The sequence below is a fragment of the Trachurus japonicus genome, chromosome 1, assembly GCF_045865225.1.
Source record: "Trachurus japonicus isolate A0001 chromosome 1, Traja_1.0".
NCBI classification, from domain to species: Eukaryota; Metazoa; Chordata; class Actinopteri; order Carangiformes; family Carangidae; genus Trachurus; species Trachurus japonicus.
In genome coordinates this window covers 10934657-10951894 of record NC_140907.1, presented here as the reverse complement: position 1 = coordinate 10951894, position 17238 = coordinate 10934657, and the positions used below count along the sequence as shown (strand labels likewise).

The window sequence follows — 17238 nt, the reverse complement described above, 5'->3', positions numbered from 1 at the left end:
TTGTAGTAACTCAAAATGTAATAACAACCAATACCAATTAATTTTTTTTTTTTAAATGTAATAAAATGTTTGAGCCAATTATAACTTTCTTTGCCGATAATGTGATAAGTTATTACAATATTGGTTGGTTATAAAGTCAAAAGTCTTTTCTAAATACTAGGCCAATAGTGTAATAACCAGCCAATAATGTAATAATTAGTGTGACTGCTGAAGCAGTCACACTATTGTTCTTCTGTTTGGCCATTTTCTTCCGCCTTTTTACGGTCTTCTTCTAGTCCTTCATACTTTGTGCTATTTCAACAATTCATATATCAAAACGTGCAGCTTTTTTTGAACTTTATCGGCATTACTTTTCTCTTTTTAACTATTTATACTTTTTCAAATATTTAACTTTTTCACAAAAAATCTCACATTCATCAAAGTCTCAACCTCTCTTCTTCACAACTCCACTGTAGTGTAGGGGGTAGGGTAACTGCCTGCCAACCCTAAGGTCACTGGTTCGAATCCAAGGGAAGAACTCTTGTTATGTTATGTTGAATTCTGCTCTCCTCCCCCGCCTTCAATTGGTTACAGGTGTTTGTTATCTTCTTGATTACTCATACCAGTTTGCAGCACATCATCACATTAGAATGAATGACAACAGTCTTGAAAGCAGTGTGCTCTCTGTAGCCGAGTGGCAGAGTAAAGGCTTAGTGATCATATGGTCACGGGTTCGAGTCCTGCCTCAGTCATTTCACATCATTGCTTGACTTTTGATTCCAATTATTCAGCTGTCATTGGACAGTCTTTGATTCCTCATAGTATAAAGCTCATTGTAACTCAGGTTCTCTGTGGCCATATGGTTAGTGTGTTAGGTGTTGTGCTATTTCAACAATTCATATATCAAAACGTGCAGCTTTTTTTGAACTTTATCGGCATTACTTTTCTCTTTTTAACTATTTATACTTTTTCAAATATTTAACTTTTTCTGCAAATTAAACTCTAGACAAATTATTTTCTCCAGTTTTGTAGCCACACTTGTCTTCTGGCTAAAATTCTGGTCAAAAATGCAAAGAGACTTAGATAATAATTTTAAATATTTTTTAAATGCAGCCAGGGAGCTCTCTGCTCTCATTCAGCCCAATGCTGAGAATTCTCCACAACTCTGTCTGAAACATGCTTATGTCTGTGCTCTCTGTGGCGAAGTGGCAGAGTAAAGGTTTATTGATCATGAGGTCATGGGTTCGATCCCTTACTTTTTTTTTTAAGCAGAAGCCAGTGATCCTCTTATCAAAGGTTTTCTTTACCCCTCACTTACTGTCTCTGTCTGTAGCCTAGTGGTTAGCTTGCTGGTCTGGAGACCTGAAGGTTGCTGGTTCAATTCTTGCCTCAACAACAATTATAGTGAATTATTTTCCCAGTTGTCCTCTGTTGACTTCTGATAACTTGCTTCATGTTGAAACTGCTGCTCTCAGCCTGAAATTCACAGAAATTTTCATTCTAAGTCATTCAAGCTTGACTCTCAAGCTTTCTTGATGTTGACAGTGTGCAGATCATTAACAGACAACAGTCTCTGCAACTGTGTGTGCACCGTGGCCTAGAGGCAGAGTGGAAGTCTAATGACCATGAGGTTGTGGGTTCAAGTCCGACCTTGGTCAAACATTTGTATGGTGATCACTGCTTGCACTATTTGCTAATTCTGCAACAGCGTTCAGTTGCTGTCAGCAGTCACACCATTTCCATTCTTGGAAATGCTTTTTCTAGTTTATTCCATTATTGGCTCAAACATTTTATTACATTATTGGCTATTGCATTTAAAATGGACAAAATTATTATTTTATTGGCAGTTATTTTGTTTTGGGTTGCTACAAACCTTTATTAAAGCAGAAGTAAGCGATCCGGTCGTTTTCGCTAATGCTGTGTTCCAGGCAGGCTTTTGAAATCGTAAATTACAGCTTCAAGTCACAACTTATGATTTTGTAGCGTTCCAGGCAACCCACTCGTGTTTTTCCGACCTGTTTTACCTGTGAACGGCCACTCGTAACTTCCGACCCGTGAACTCGCACCAGATCGAACTGGTACAACTTCACAGGTCGGAAAAACAGGAGTTACGAGTTGCCTTGAACGCACCATAACAGTCCTCGTCCCTACGTCACCACATTCACGGCGTCCTTTGGCTGCACACACAGCCCTGCATGCCGTTCTCTCTCCTCATTGGATAAAAACTGTAGGATACGATAAATGTTTTCTCTTCGGCTCAGAGCAGAGCAGAGTGACTGACAGACCCGTGTTTCGGTCCAAACACTCTATGTAAGTGATTGCTGTCGGAAGATATAACTATTTAAGACTTATATTAACACAAATATATCACTTACTTCTGCTTTAAGTTTTATGGAAAGGCCTACTGTTAGTTTCTCAGCACGATTACTGGTTAAACCGAACACTGTTGTGTTGGTGCACGTCCAGGTCATTTCCTTTAGTCAGTGCAGATGAATGCAGGTCAGATGAACACAGTATATCTACAGGCAGACATGCAGTTCAACATATTGTATGATGGATAAGTTCCCAGGAACAATTTGATAATAACTTTTTAATGGAGAACTTGTGTACAGAACTGATACTTTTCTCTGTTTTATGTCATTGGGACTCACTCAATATCAATATCTATTGAGAAACTTGTACTTTTAACTGTTATGTATCTTATGGACCAAATGGTACAGAGAGCAGGAGATTAATATATAGTAAAAAAAAAAAAATAGTAGTCCCTAATGGAGTTTTTTAGTTCATAAGTAATGAAATGTGGGAGTCTGATTCATGATGAAGATCTTCCCTTCTGCTTTTCTAACTTTTACACATATTTTTCAACTTAATAACCTCAAGGCTGATTTGTTTATTGACTCATTAGCTATGTTCTACCAGAAAACAAATTTGGTTTTTTAGACATTTAACCCAGCATGTGTGTGTTTGTAAGAGGCAGTGGTGATGCTTGTTTGTGGAGTTTGTTAATGTAAGTCATGCAGAAGTAAATGCACCAACAGCATGTTGTGCTGCTCTCAGATCCACCTCACCGTCATGTAGCCTATCTTTTGGAAGGAAACAAAACTGAACTACAAGGATATCTCCTTTTAATTAACAGTTACCTAATAACATACTCTTCCCTGGGGACTGGTTAAGAAATAATCAGGAAATAATGGATAGAAATGAGAAATAAAATAGACGGCACACAGCAACTTTTTCACTTTTCCCTCCCACATGCTCAGCTTTGAAACATGCAGCCCTGTGGTCAGAAGCTCACTCCTCTGACCCCTCAGCTCAGACATACAGTAGCCTACACAGATTAACATAACATGTGCACACACACATACACACACACGCAGGCATTTTTCCAACTCCTGACTTCCTTTCCAGCAGTCAGTTAAAAGCCTTAATGGACGGCAATGGAACAGAAACCTAATTTTCTTCAAGCTAATGTTCCTTGACAAACACACTAGTATCCTGTCAGACCCGCTCACTTGGGATTAGAGGGCCTGTCTGTTGGATCCTGATCAAATAGGTACAAAGAAATGTAAGAAATCAAGTGTGGTCATGAAGGCTTGTAGTTTCCAATTCTACATAGAATGACTACTATTTTAGTGCACATTTTATTTTGAAATTCAAATAAATCAAATATAAAAAACCCCAAAATCGAAGCTCAACATCAATTTAATGGTGCTGCAAGTTTAATTCCAGTAGGTGTCGCGCTCACAGTCACCCGCTCTCGACAAACTTCAATTGTACTGGTTACCAGGTACGCCTATAGGGAGCAGCTAGTAGCTAAAGCTAAAGATAAGCTAACACTAACCGTATTTAACGAGCAGCAGCTCCGGTGTTGACAGCGGACTGGAAACACATCTGAATCATTTCACACTAACTCACCTGCAGACGAACCCGACAAACCCGCAGCATCACGCCTGCACCGGAAACGTTACAGTACCGGCTGACCGTTAGCATTAGCACGATGCCATTTTCTCTATCAGGATCTTGCCCCCCCCTGAGCTCCGCCTCATGACATCAATGTACTAATGCTATTGATGCAGAGATCATTTCATTTTGACGTTTCCAACCTAACCAGATGTAAATATTTATAGTTTTGGACCGTCAAAATTTATGAAACAATTATTTATACAGTATACTATAAAAAAATCTGTAAAATTAATACTTTAATTCTAAACCCCTCTAGACATTCTGTGGATATATTATTTTTGAAAAAATATCCAATGATGAAAAGTTGTAGCAACTTAAATCTTAGAAATATTTAATTTCATATTAATAAAAAATACTAATGAGGCTTCTTAAATAGGCCTACATCCTGTTATAATTCACTGTCAAGCCTCAATGATCCAAGGCTTGTTTTCAGTCAACAGGTTTGTGTACATTGTCGTTTGATGAGGGCAGTCTTGGCTCACATTTGCTCCAAATGCATTACTCTCAACCCCCCCACCCCTTCTGCTCCGCATAGCCTAATGGGAAGACATCTACTGGTAATGAGACTCTGAGGAGCTGGCTGAGATGTACAGTAACAGACCTCTCCTGTCTGTCTGAGTGCTCTGCGCCGAGAAGGAAGTCACTAATTACACTCCCTCTCCTTCTAGCAGCCACCTGTACTGTAAACCCACTTCATATACTGTGGACTGTGGGGAGTCACCATGCAGTCTGAAGTTTGTGAAGGCTTCCTAGCCAACAGATACCTGGAAGTATTAGGTTAATGCGTGTTTCCGTGCAGCTGATGTTCATCTGTTGTTGCATAAAACAATCTCCCTGCAGAGCCACGTGTGCTTAACAAAAACATCCTCCTGTACTGCAGCGTAAACCTCTCTGGAAATCGGTTGTATACAATTTCCCTGCTAAGAGGGGATAAATGTGGCTCCATGCCCCCGTCCACATTTTGTATCTCCAAGCCTCCCCCCCTCCCCTCCCCTCCCCTCCCCTCCCTCCCTTGTAGGAAGACAGGAAATGTAAAAGCTCCACAGCTGCACTCCCAGATTGCAAAAACAGATGGAATTTCAATGTGAGTGATGGCAATAGGGAGCCTGCATGCATAGAATAAAAGAGATTGAGAAATGCATTGTGTGTGTGTGTGTGTGTGTGTGTGTGTGTACAGAGGAGAAGGGATGCAATGTGTTTGTGTTTGTGAGAGGGAAATATTGTGTTTAGTGTGCAGATATTGAAAATAAGGATATATTTCTGTAGGAAAAAAGGGTTTCTGTGTTTTTTTTCTTCTTAGTTGTTTTGTTTTCAGTGAGTCTGTAGGACTTCATCCTGTACAGCAGCCATAACAAAATATATGTTATTTTGTGTGTATATGTATGTGTGTGTGTGTAGGTGTGTGTGTGTGTGTGTGTTGGCTCTAAGGTCCATGTGAGTTTGGTGTTTAAGTCCCCACTTTTTCAACTTTCCCTTCCAACTTTCAGCCTCCTTGTTCTCCTCGACTTTGTTCGTCCTCGCTTGTTTTTCTCCTCTCTCGCCTCTGTCTCTCATCCATCCATCTATCTCCACCCCCCCACCCCCCACCCCCCACCCCCCCAACCCCCCTTCCTGCTCCGTCTCCGCTCTTTGAATAATTCAGGCCTGCAGAGCTTGTGTATTTTTGGTTGTTGTCACCTCTGCAGTAACATAAACACAACCCACACCACTGAGCAGACACACACACACACAAATGAAGCTGCCGACAGCAAGTAGAAAAAGAGTGTGTGAGGCCGCCGAGACTGGCTAACAATAGTTATCAAGAGTAACAAGAGTTATTTTGACAGGGATTTCACACTATCACTGCTCCGTCTCTGCTTTGCTGTCTCAGAAACGACTAACGATATGTCTCACTTTCCTGTTTACACAAAGTTTGACTGTAGAGCCAGAGTCTTCACCGAGCTGAGATTAGTGTTTAGGGTGTTATTTGGGAGTCATTACTGTATGAGCCACACTCTGGTTCTTATTCATTTCATCATTATTTACCTTCATTATTCCCATTGAGCTCAAGGATCTATCATTAAGCAACCTGTAAAATCTGCTGAGGGCAGCAGCAGATTTACATACTGGTTAAAGGCCACTTTGGAATTTGTAGAGAACTCTGGGCTGAGCACCATGCCTTAAAAACAAATCCTCCTATCAGAGCTTTGTATTTGGCCACATGGGGACAGCAAAGCCACCTGAAAACACAACAGTGACATAACCTTGTAATGCTGGAAAAGTGAAAGTGAAACATTAACATTCATATGAAGTTGTGTTTATTTGTTATAGCGCAGTTCAGACCTGGCATCACTACGGTATGTGATCTCAACACAAGTGGTACCTGGAATTAACATGTGTGTCCACACGCATCTCAAGTAACCACTCTTCTGCTCTACATGGAGATAAACATATCCAGGTTGTGTTTGTGTTTAAGAGAGAAAGTGAGAGAGACAGAGAAGGAGGAGTGAGGGTTAAGCAAACCACTGAGTACAACTGTATAATGATTAAGGTTTCTTGGTTCATTATGAAAAGGTGCTGGGATTAATTGAGAACATCATTTGAGAAGAAGGTCCTTCAGTGTAGCCCAAGAAGCTTTTGCTTTCACACTGTGGCCCAGCGCTGACCACTTGTCACCGCATCACCTGAGACTGGTGTTGATACCAGGTCAGAGCTCATGATACATGTACATCTGATCTTCACTCTGCTTTTGATTTTGGTCTCCACCGTCTCCTGAGGAAAACGTCTGATTTCTAAGACAGCTGATGATTCACTTAGATCACTAGTTAGTGCCACGGGCTAAGGCTCCGAGGCACTATTGTCATCCTGCATGTTTCTTCTTGTTCTTTTTATTATTCCTCTTTCATACCAAATTTAGATTTGCTACCAAATTATGTATCAAAATGTGTGTCTCGATGAGGATCGGTGTGCAACTATGAAAAATTTCCCATAGAGAATGAATAGGAGGGTCTGTTTCTGTTTTCAAATGTTTACTGCTCTGGCATACTTTCACCTATGGAGACTCCATTTAAACTTTACAATGATTCGATGAATGAATGATACATCTATTGATGTATTTTGATAGGTATTAAAGTTTTGATCAGTCACTGTTCAACGGTCTGTTTTGGAGAACATGTATGCGGTGTGTATTATGTAGAATGTTCAGGCTAGAGAGGGTGACATCATTGGCTGGAGTGGGAGAAGCTGTCTGAAACGTTTCTCTTTCCACCCTTCTCCTGGCCACGAGTCACCATCTACACACTTGATTTTTTTCCACATACAAATTTATCATCTCTTTCAAAATGTGCTCAGAAAAGCAGAGGGACTCACAGAATTTAAACTGTGAGCCTCTGAGTGCAACCAGATCCCTTCCTGCTGCCCACTGACTCAAATACAAAGATCTGAGAGAAGCAGAAGTCGAGTAAAAAAAAAACCCTTGTTTTTAACTGGAATGAGTATATTTACTGTAGAAAAAACAAAAACATATCAATGTGTTCAGGAAGTCCTCTGGACCTTCTGGACTGTTTCTTGCTCTGATAGGAGCAACCATTTTATCAATATAAGCCCAAATGTGAGCACAGATGCAGAAAATCTCCCTCGTTTATATGAAGTCTCTGTGAAACACACCCACACACACCAACACATGCACACGCACACCTTTCCTACACATACACACACACAGGAAACTTGATGTGATTACAGTTGCACACACACAAAAGCGAACAAACAGGTTGACAGCTTAGTCAGTACTCAGAGAATGATGATCATGTGTCATGTGTCTCATTAGCTCTGTCTTGACCTTAAGGTCGTGGGTTTAAATCCCTTGTTGACAGAGATCACACCCCCGGCAGCGGCCCCCGTGGCCCTCATAATTTCTGTGATTCTATGCAATTTGATACTGGGTATAGGCTAGTCATTATATCACAGCCCATTCAGATAGTAAGTTACCTCATGTGTGTGTAAACAGTGTGTATGTGGGCTAGGAAACCCAAACAATGAGTTAATAGAGGCTGAAACATTGTAGGAGCGAGGGGAGCTGCACTTTGACACAAGCAGCTTCAGTTTATACTAAGCTCATATAGAAATATTGTTTTTTACAGCTTTAAAAATCAATGTTGAGTTTAGAATGTTTCAAATGTTAAAATAGTCGATAGCTTAATGAGTGGTTCTTAAATGTAATGGGGAAGTTAATCCGGGTTAACTTCTGCTGTGTTGATTCATAAAAATAATAAAAAGGGTAATGTATCTGTCCAGGAAAAACACATATTGGATATTGAAATTTAGATGTGCTGGAAGCAATAGCAAAAAGGTCAGGAGATCACCGACGTCATTATGATTCATCCTCTGTGACCAAATTTCATGCCGATTCATCCAATATTTATGGGGGTATTTCACTCTGGGCTGTGGCGCTGGATCGGCTGTTTGACTGAACGACACGACCCTCGGGCTCTCAAATGTGTTTTTCGGTTTTTATATCTTTGTGACTTGATCGTCTTTGGGTTTTGGACTGTTGGCCAGACCAAACGAGACATCACAAGGTTCTTAGAAACTGTGATGAGTTTTTTTCACTGTTTTCTGACATTTTGTTGATCATTTAAATAGCCGAGACGTTAAACACATTAATGAATAGTGACGATAACAGCTGCCTACACTGATTACAGTGATATACGTCACTTTCACATGTGTTCCTCTTGAAGCAGCCTGAACATTGATCTGACAGTGATCACAACACAAGGTGTGTAGTGGAATTTAAAGGGATAGTTCAACATCAAACTCATCAAATACACAATCCAACAACTCCAAAACGCTCTGGTGGACAAGTTGTGGCCTGCACATTCACCATATGAGATAATAATGGAACTTTACAAGACAGAGTTGTTTTGGGGGAAAATTCATGTAAAACCGCTGATGCGTGATGCTTGTCTCGAAAACAACTCTCGTAACGTTCCGTTATTATCTCATAGCGTGGTGAATGTGCAGGTCACAACTTGTCCACCAGAGCGTTTTGGAGTTGTTGGATTGTGTATTTGATGAGTTTGATGAGGGAAACCAAGAAATTCCATTAGCCTCCATGAGCCTAGCATAGCTACTGCCCTACTAAGCCAGACCGCAGTAACTACGCCTTCCAAATGTGTTTTAGGTAGATTAGTGAAAATACACAGATTTGACAGGATGCTCTAACCACTGTACCACCAAAGCATTTGCTACGATCTGTGTACCCAGTGCCTTAGAGCTTTTAATGGTGGACTTTTTTCAGGTCCGGAAAGGTACAGTACCCCTTTTCCATAAATAATTACGGTAAGGGCCGGCATTCCGACACATTAAAGTAAACGTTCGGAATGGCGGCCCTTCGGAATGGCACCCTGGAACCACCGTAACTGGCTAGCAGTGTGTAATAGAGCGCAGTAACTGCAGCTGAAGTAGGCTACAGGGAAAAAGAGGCAGAGTGCAGTAACTGCGCAGTTACTGCGGTTTGGCTCAGTTTTGAGCGTGATTTTGTACTGGGTAACTGTAGTTATTGCGGTTATTTGGCTCAGTTTCAAGAGTGATTTTGTAGTTACTGCAATTTTTCATACCTCATATCTCTAAAACTGAGCAAAATTGACTGCTGAAAATTTTACACAAGATAAAACATTTATTGACAAGTTCAATTTCACAAAAAACTCAATTTGGAATTTTCACCTAGTTACTGTGGTCTGGCTTAGCAGGGCAGCATAGCTCTGAGCAGCTTACAGATCTGCTCTGCCGATCTAAAAATAGCTTGCACCGACAATTAAAGGTAACGAACCTACTGCTAAAACTATAGGGATTATGGCAGTGGGCCAATTTGCCAAAATGTTGAACTATCCCTTCAAAAGGCTGGCTGTTGGAGTCTTATGAGAGAAAGAGACGCTTGCACAGTGATAAGAGTCATGTTTTTCTACTGACAGGGTAAAACACCCATGAAGATTGACGCCGCTGCTCTGCTGGTACCAGCTGCACCAGTAGGCTCATGCAACTTTTCTAAATATGCCGAGAGGATGTGACTGATTTAAAGTGGAGCTCCCCTTTGGGCCCTGAGGCTGTGTAAATGTTAATATATGGCTGTCTGACATTCTAGTGCTGCAGCCACTGGACTCTGGACCTCCACAGAGAGACCGGGGGAAGGTTGAAGAATGACGAAAGTGCAGCCCCGGGGGTGGATATGAGAGAGAAAGGTGTAGAAGAGAGGTAAAACAGAGGTGTGAGGAGGAAGGACAGGAAAGGAAGGAGATCTTGAGGAAAAAGTTTAATGATTAGAGTGATAAAAAGGATTTGGCTTGAAAAAACTAGACTGGCATAGCTGCAGGGCTTAAGGGGCTTTGTGGGCTGGAGGATAAAGACCTGCCCCAGGCCACTGGACCATAGCCAGGACTCAGACACCCCTCTGTACGTGTGTGTGTGTGTGTGTGTGTGGGTGTGTGGGTGTGTGTGTGTGTGGCCTGAATGCACAGAGAGCGAGCATTGCACATCTGTTCACCTGAGCATTCCCACCCTGGCAGCGACTGTGGCCAGAGGAATCAAGTTCTGAACTGATGGAAATTTTCAGTGAAGGCTTTTCTGTGCTGCGCAGCACCACAGCTGTCACGCTCTCCTCAGTTCACCACTGTTACTTTCCCTCCGTTTTCTCTCCATCAGGTACACACCATGTGATAATTTATGCTGCGACAAAGCAGAGTGGGGGGATGTCTTTTCTGCATTTGTTTTACACTGCCTAATTACAAACTAACCAGCTTTGTAAATAATTGTTGCTGGAGCTGAAACGTAGCTGCTTTATTGGACAGATTTCTGTCTGTGTGCCAGGCTCAGGGAATTGGTGAAAAGATGAGACTAAACATTTGGGTTTTAAGTTTTAGGTACTTCTTCCGTAGCTGTTTCGGTGATGGATGCCACTCTGAACAGCAGCAGCAGCAGCAGCAGCATGTGTTGGCTGTTTCACTTCATATTTATGGATGTGATGTAAAAAAAAATCTTACCAAGCTGTTTACATGGCTGATGAAGATGGCTCTTCCTCTAAAACTCCAACAGCCGTGCATACTGAGTAACTCAGATTTCAAAAACCTGTTGATATCCTAATGTGTTTCTGCTTCCATTGATAAATCTGGGCTCTTCTTCATCTCTACAAACTAGTTGGTTTGTTTACAAGACAAGCAGCTAGCCAGAAATGGACAAGAGGCTGTGTCACAAACTGCAGCAAAAACCCCAAGTGAGACTGAATGCATATTCTGAATGTGCTTTTTACACGTCAGAAGACACTTATAGATGTTTGATAGATATCCCACATCTTAAATGTCAAATTTAAAAAGGCCAATTCTGCAATATCCAAACACAGTCTTTCCCCTAGAATATTTTTTAGCTCCAGATCACAACATTTATGGAGAGGAGAGGAGAGGAGAGGAACGGAGAGGAGAGGAGAGGAGAGGAGAGGAGAGGAGAGGAGAGGAGAGGAGAGGAGCACAGCACCGCTCAGAGGCTTCCAACTGCAAATAATTAATTCTGAATGAATGCAATAGTGATGATATTTGATATATAGCCTGTTGTTGGCCTGGTGGGGTGTGTCGTTGGAACAGGGTACAGGGGAAACACTGCAAACAGAATATGTTGTGTTTATCAACCCATTTAAATCTCAGTATTGTCAGATAATGGTGGAATATTTATGATACATTTCCTCTTTCCTCCAGACAAACACTCTGAACAGTATTTTCCTCTCACAGATCCATTACAATGAGACTGTATAAGTTGCTGCAAAGTCGCCAATGTAGCTACATGTGACAATCACCAGATGATAAATGCAAAAATATGATGTAATGTTTTGTTTGGCACAAGGAGAGAAAATTGTCCAGTCTACGAGTTGCCTCTTTAATATCTGTTATATTACAGTGTCAAGTTAATCTTTGCTCTCTTTGTTTTTAATTGTTCATGAATTCAGCTGTTCATTTATAACAGACAGACTGAGTTATGTCTTTTCAATCCAAAAGCTCCACGGTCTCATTTGAAAGTAGTGAGCTGACAAGCTGGGGAAGCTGTCAGACAGTAGTCAGTGCCTTCAGCTGTGTGTGACAGTCACATCCCCTCACCTGGAGAGTCACAGTGTCTGTCATCAGTCTCCCATCTCCCTCTATAACTGACACACCGTCCCAGAAGAGGGTAGTAGAGGGGTAGCATCAGGTCATACACTAAAAGACAAATTCAAATTTTACCTGATGATGTTGAATCTTACCTGATGGTGTTAAATGAGAACTTCAAGGATCATCAGGCTTATTACAATCCTGATTGGAACACGAGTGTCTGCACAAAATGTCATGGTGATCCATCCGCATCTTAATGACGAGATAAATGGCCCCGGGTAACTGTTGTTTTATCTGCCCTGTTAGTTAAAATTATAACTCGAGCTTTTTTTTCCCTTCACGGCACTCTGTAGATGAGGAGTCTCAGACCTGCTGTTCTGCTCTGTTGTGAGGTTTTCAATATTTCTCCAGCTGTAGCTTCATCCTGGATCTTTCTCTCAGCTCTTGAGTATTTTTTTTACCCATCAGGGGGGAAAGAGCAGCGGTGTCAGCAGGGACGCACAGCACCACAGCAGGTCAGCTGGTTAGCCACAGCAGATTTAACACAGTTAGCCGCACTAATTCACCTTTACTGTACATCAAGAAGCTCGCAAGAAATAGGCAGCGTAATGAAAACAATTCAACATTTACCAAACATAGACGACCAGGTGCTTAGGTTTGTGTTTCAAGCTTAGAAAAGCACCGACATTATACTTGGAAAAAAAAAAAAGAATGTGTATACTCCAGATGACTTTGGCTTCACCTCATGCATGAGGGCTGTGTGCATGGTGAGTTTCATTTATACTGTCTGACAGCAGCTTGCTTCACCTTTTATTGTTGCAAAGTGTTGCTCTCTCATTACACAAATACTGTCATGGAGACATGTGCATACATTCACACATAGACTCTTGGCACGCTCACACTCACACACAGTCACACACACACATACATATGGCTCCTTGGCAGCAATTCACATATAAATTGCATAACTGTTATGGGATGACTGTGCAGATCGGTTGGATCAGTGGAGAGCAGGTTTATGAGTTCAAACAGCTTCACTGAATCAAAGCATTGATCAAAAGCTGGTTGCAGAAAAACTCAGACTGGCTCTTATTTCTGCAGCTTTTAGTCAGGACCATTAATAGCAGCAGGGCGTCTCAATCCAACTGACTGATTGATTGATTTGTGGCTCTTCAAAACACACAGATCTGAGGGACGTTTGTGAAGGTGAGAAGACTTATTTCAAACATGGTCAGCAAATTTTACTGCTTAAATAAGGTGTGACTGCCAGATTATACTATGTGACAGGTTGTTCCACAGTATGGCACCAGTGCACCTAAAAAGCATCTGACTCTACTATTAACCTTTGTTTTGTTTTAGCCTTCTACTACCTACTATATCTTGTGTAGGGTCGGTTGGTTTTGACCCTGGTCTTAAAGGTGTTAACTACAAGTTTAATTCCTCCCAGCCAGTAAGTGTCACACTCACACTCTCCCACTCTCGCTCTAACCTTACTGGTTGCCAGGTAGCCTAGCCTACAGTACGCCAAAGACGGTTTATCTTTGAGTACGCCGAGGGAGCGGCTAGTAGCTAAAGCTAAGCTAATGCTAACTGTATTTAACAAGCAGCAGCTCCGGTGTTGACAGCGGACTGCAAACACATCTGAATCATTTCACACTAACTCACCTGCAGACGAACCCGACAAACCCGCAGCATCATGCCTGCACGGTACTGGCTGACTGTTAGTTAGCATTAGCACGATGCCATTTCTTCACAGAGCTATCACGATTGAGCTCTGCCTCACGTGACATCCATGTACTAATGCTGTTAGCACAGAGATCATTTCATGCCGACGTTGCCAGCGTAACCAGATGTAAATATTTATATATTTTGGACCCTTCAAAATGTATAAAACATTTATTTTATGATTTAAAAAAAAAAAATTACTATCATTATTCTGCACCCCTCTAGATGTTCTGTGGATGTAGGCTATTATTTTTGGAAAATGAATTGTTTTGATGAAAAAGTTGTAGCTATAACCTTTAAATCAGCTGTAAAATACACTAAAAACTTTCATCCAATTTGTTTTTCTCCTCTTGGTTACATTGTTAGGCTTCCTTATCCATGAAAATCTTGGTTTTAGTATTTCTGGTGTGGGCCCCTGGGCCTTTTTTTGTCAGTAGGTTATACCCCTTGACTTCAATTTACCCTGCCTCTTGTTAGTTTTCTGCTACCATCTCTTGTGTTGGTGTCAGTTTTGACCCGAGTCTTAAATCAGCTGTAAAACACAGTAAAAACAATTATTAATCATCCCATTTGTTTCTCATCTCTTGGTTACGATGTTAGGCTTCCTTTTTCCTTGGCTTTGCACTTATTATTTCAGTTTTAACTCTCATTATTGTTCAGTTGTTATAGCCAGGTCGTAACCAACCCTAACAACACAGATGTCATAATTTTAGCCTGAGCATTTTAGAATTTTCTGAAAAAAAATGTTTGTTTTATTTTGTTTAAATAGAGGCTCTTGACAAAGCCAAAAAGCCTTGAAGCAATAAACAAATTTATTTTATGCATTAAAAATCTAAAAACGGGTCAGTGGCAACCCTAACACAAGAGGAAGGTTTAGTGGCCATGTGATAGACTGGTGACCTGTCCATGTGTAGGTCTACCCCACCTTCAGCTTATTTCAGATGGGATTGGCTCCAGCCCCCCACGACTCTCACTTATTAGGCCTAAGTGTTGGATAGATGACTGATACACAATTTCAGTTCTTTAACATGCCATTTCAATGTTAAAGTCCTTTAAAACTTCCTCTTAATAGCGAACATTAAATACTTTAGTTACACATGCATACACTGACAGTTAATAACCAAGGAGCCACTCTCTTCCACACCCTAATTCTGCAGTATTTCCTTCTTCTTGATATCTGTCCCAGTTTGTCTTCAGCTGCAGTTCAGGACCATTTTTAGGCGACATAGAGCCAAGCAGTCGTCCTTGGGTGCCACCAGCTGGAGGAGCCAGCTGCTGGTGGAAAAACTGGAACGACTGAAAGCATCCACATGTGTTAAAACACTGATCACACACTGTTGTGAGGAAGTGAACTGTGAGATGCAAATGGAGCTGCAGACAACCAGTTCCATTAATTATATTGCGGCTACTACTTTGATTCTCCTAACTAGTGAGCCATTTGGACACCTCTGGACTGCTGCTGTCTGTCTAGATCAGAATATTAGCATTTTGTTAATAATAGGATGAAATTCTGTAGAGACCCTACAACAACAACAGATTTGCCACAGGTGACAGGTCTTGTATTATTCCTTCCTGAGTGATAGATGTGTGAGATACAATTTCAGCTCTGTTTTATTTGTTTGCCCTTTGCGACTTCTTAGTCGTAAATAGGACTGAGTGACTGGAATGACTTGTTCCTGGATGTTGTTTGTTAAGTGAACATGAATAGGATACAAAGCACTATAGGACACTAAGCAAAGTATTATAGGAAGCTATCGAAGAGAAGCTGTGGGTAATGGTGGTTATATTTTCTTTATATCACAGACCTATTAAGTTGTCAAACATCCAAGTTGCATCAGTAAATCTGTGCATGGTAAATGTGCACTGTAAGCTGTGTAAGTTAAATAGAACTTAAAATATTGGATAGTATACCTCAGTAACTCAACAAGCATCTGCAGCATTTACACCATCTTTCAGTCCAACCTGAGGCCACCAGTCAAAGTTAAGTTTTTTTTAAGTATAAGTTTAAGTTTTTATTTGCACAACTGTAGAATCAACAAAATAAATGAAATACTAGAAATAAAACATGTGTTGGTGAGGTAGAAACCCACTCTGGGCTTATCTTTAAATCTCACCTATAAAAAGTAATTACACAAATAACAAAGCAAACCAAACAAACAAAACAAAACAAAACATTAAAGCAGAAGTAAGCGGAATATTTGTGTTAATATAAGTCTTAAATAGTTATATCTTCCGATAGCAATCACTTACATAGAGTGTTTGGTCTGAAACACGGGTCTGTCAGTCACTCTGCTCTGCTCTGCAGCCGAGGAGAAAACTTTCCTTGTATCCTACAACCTTTATCCAATGAGGAGAGAAAACGGCATAAAGGGGCGGTCCTCTCTGTGTGTGCAGCCAAGGGATGCGCGTGAATGTGGTGACGTAGGGACGAGGGCGGGGGCTGCTAACTCTGTCTGCTGACAGGAAGTTAGCCAAAACGACCGGATCGCTTACTTCTGCTTTAATATAGCTTGAATAGCATTACACACAAAATAATACAAAATAGGATAAAGTTACAATAACTAACAATAAACTGAACTGAACAAGTCATCACATGGACAATAGTCTGTTCAGTTGTGAAAATATGTCAAGAACATAATACCATGAATACCATATATTTATTTACAGCACTGTAGGCTAATTGTCCTTGTTTTTTGTTTATGTGTTTATATTACAGTACATTAGGCCGTATACATTTTCTTTTACTCTGATGTATGAAAATTACTTTATGTAGGCTATGTGAATAGAAATGGTTACAATTTATTTGGCAGCATGAGTGCAATGTGTAATATCAAACCTTGGAGGCTACTGTAAAATCCTTTTGTTTTTCAGTTTTATAACACAATTGTATTCTGTTAGCTAGACAAAAAAACTAGTAGAGTAACCACTATCAATGAACCACTGGGCTCAGACTGAGAGGTGAATATGAGGGATATTTCAATGCTCCTCTGCCATAGTGACATGACATCTAAACGTGTTTCACTTGCAGTGCTCACACAATGCCAAAGGGAAGATGCATTTTGGTGGCACTGACTATTTATATGAGAAAGGAATTTAGTTTTGACACATGAGTGGACTGTTTTGGGAGAGATATGAGCTTTTGCAAATGATCTATGGTGTTGTGCTGAACTGTAACACTGTTTTACCAAATGATCTTAGAGTTTTGAGAATGTAATTTCTGTTTCAATAAATGAGCCAAACCAATGGAGAAAAAACTGTACAGTAATTAGATAGATAGATAGATAGATAGATAGATAGATAGATAGATAGATAGATAGATAGATAGATAGATAGATAGATAGATAGATAGATAGATAGATAGATAGATAGGGGGCTGTAATATCTTAATGATGTGACACACAAGAACTAACTCGTGACTGAGTCAGACAGTGATTTATGTTGTTTGTCAGATTTGGCAGCAACTGCA

General features: G+C 40.7%; 1 protein-coding gene across 1 annotated transcript in view; it reads left to right on the top strand.

Moving 5' to 3' along the window:
- The window catches only part of LOC146991406 (endonuclease V-like), a 92394-nt gene that overhangs the window by 33905 nt on the left and 41251 nt on the right, over positions 1-17238 (top strand). The window lies entirely within an intron of this gene.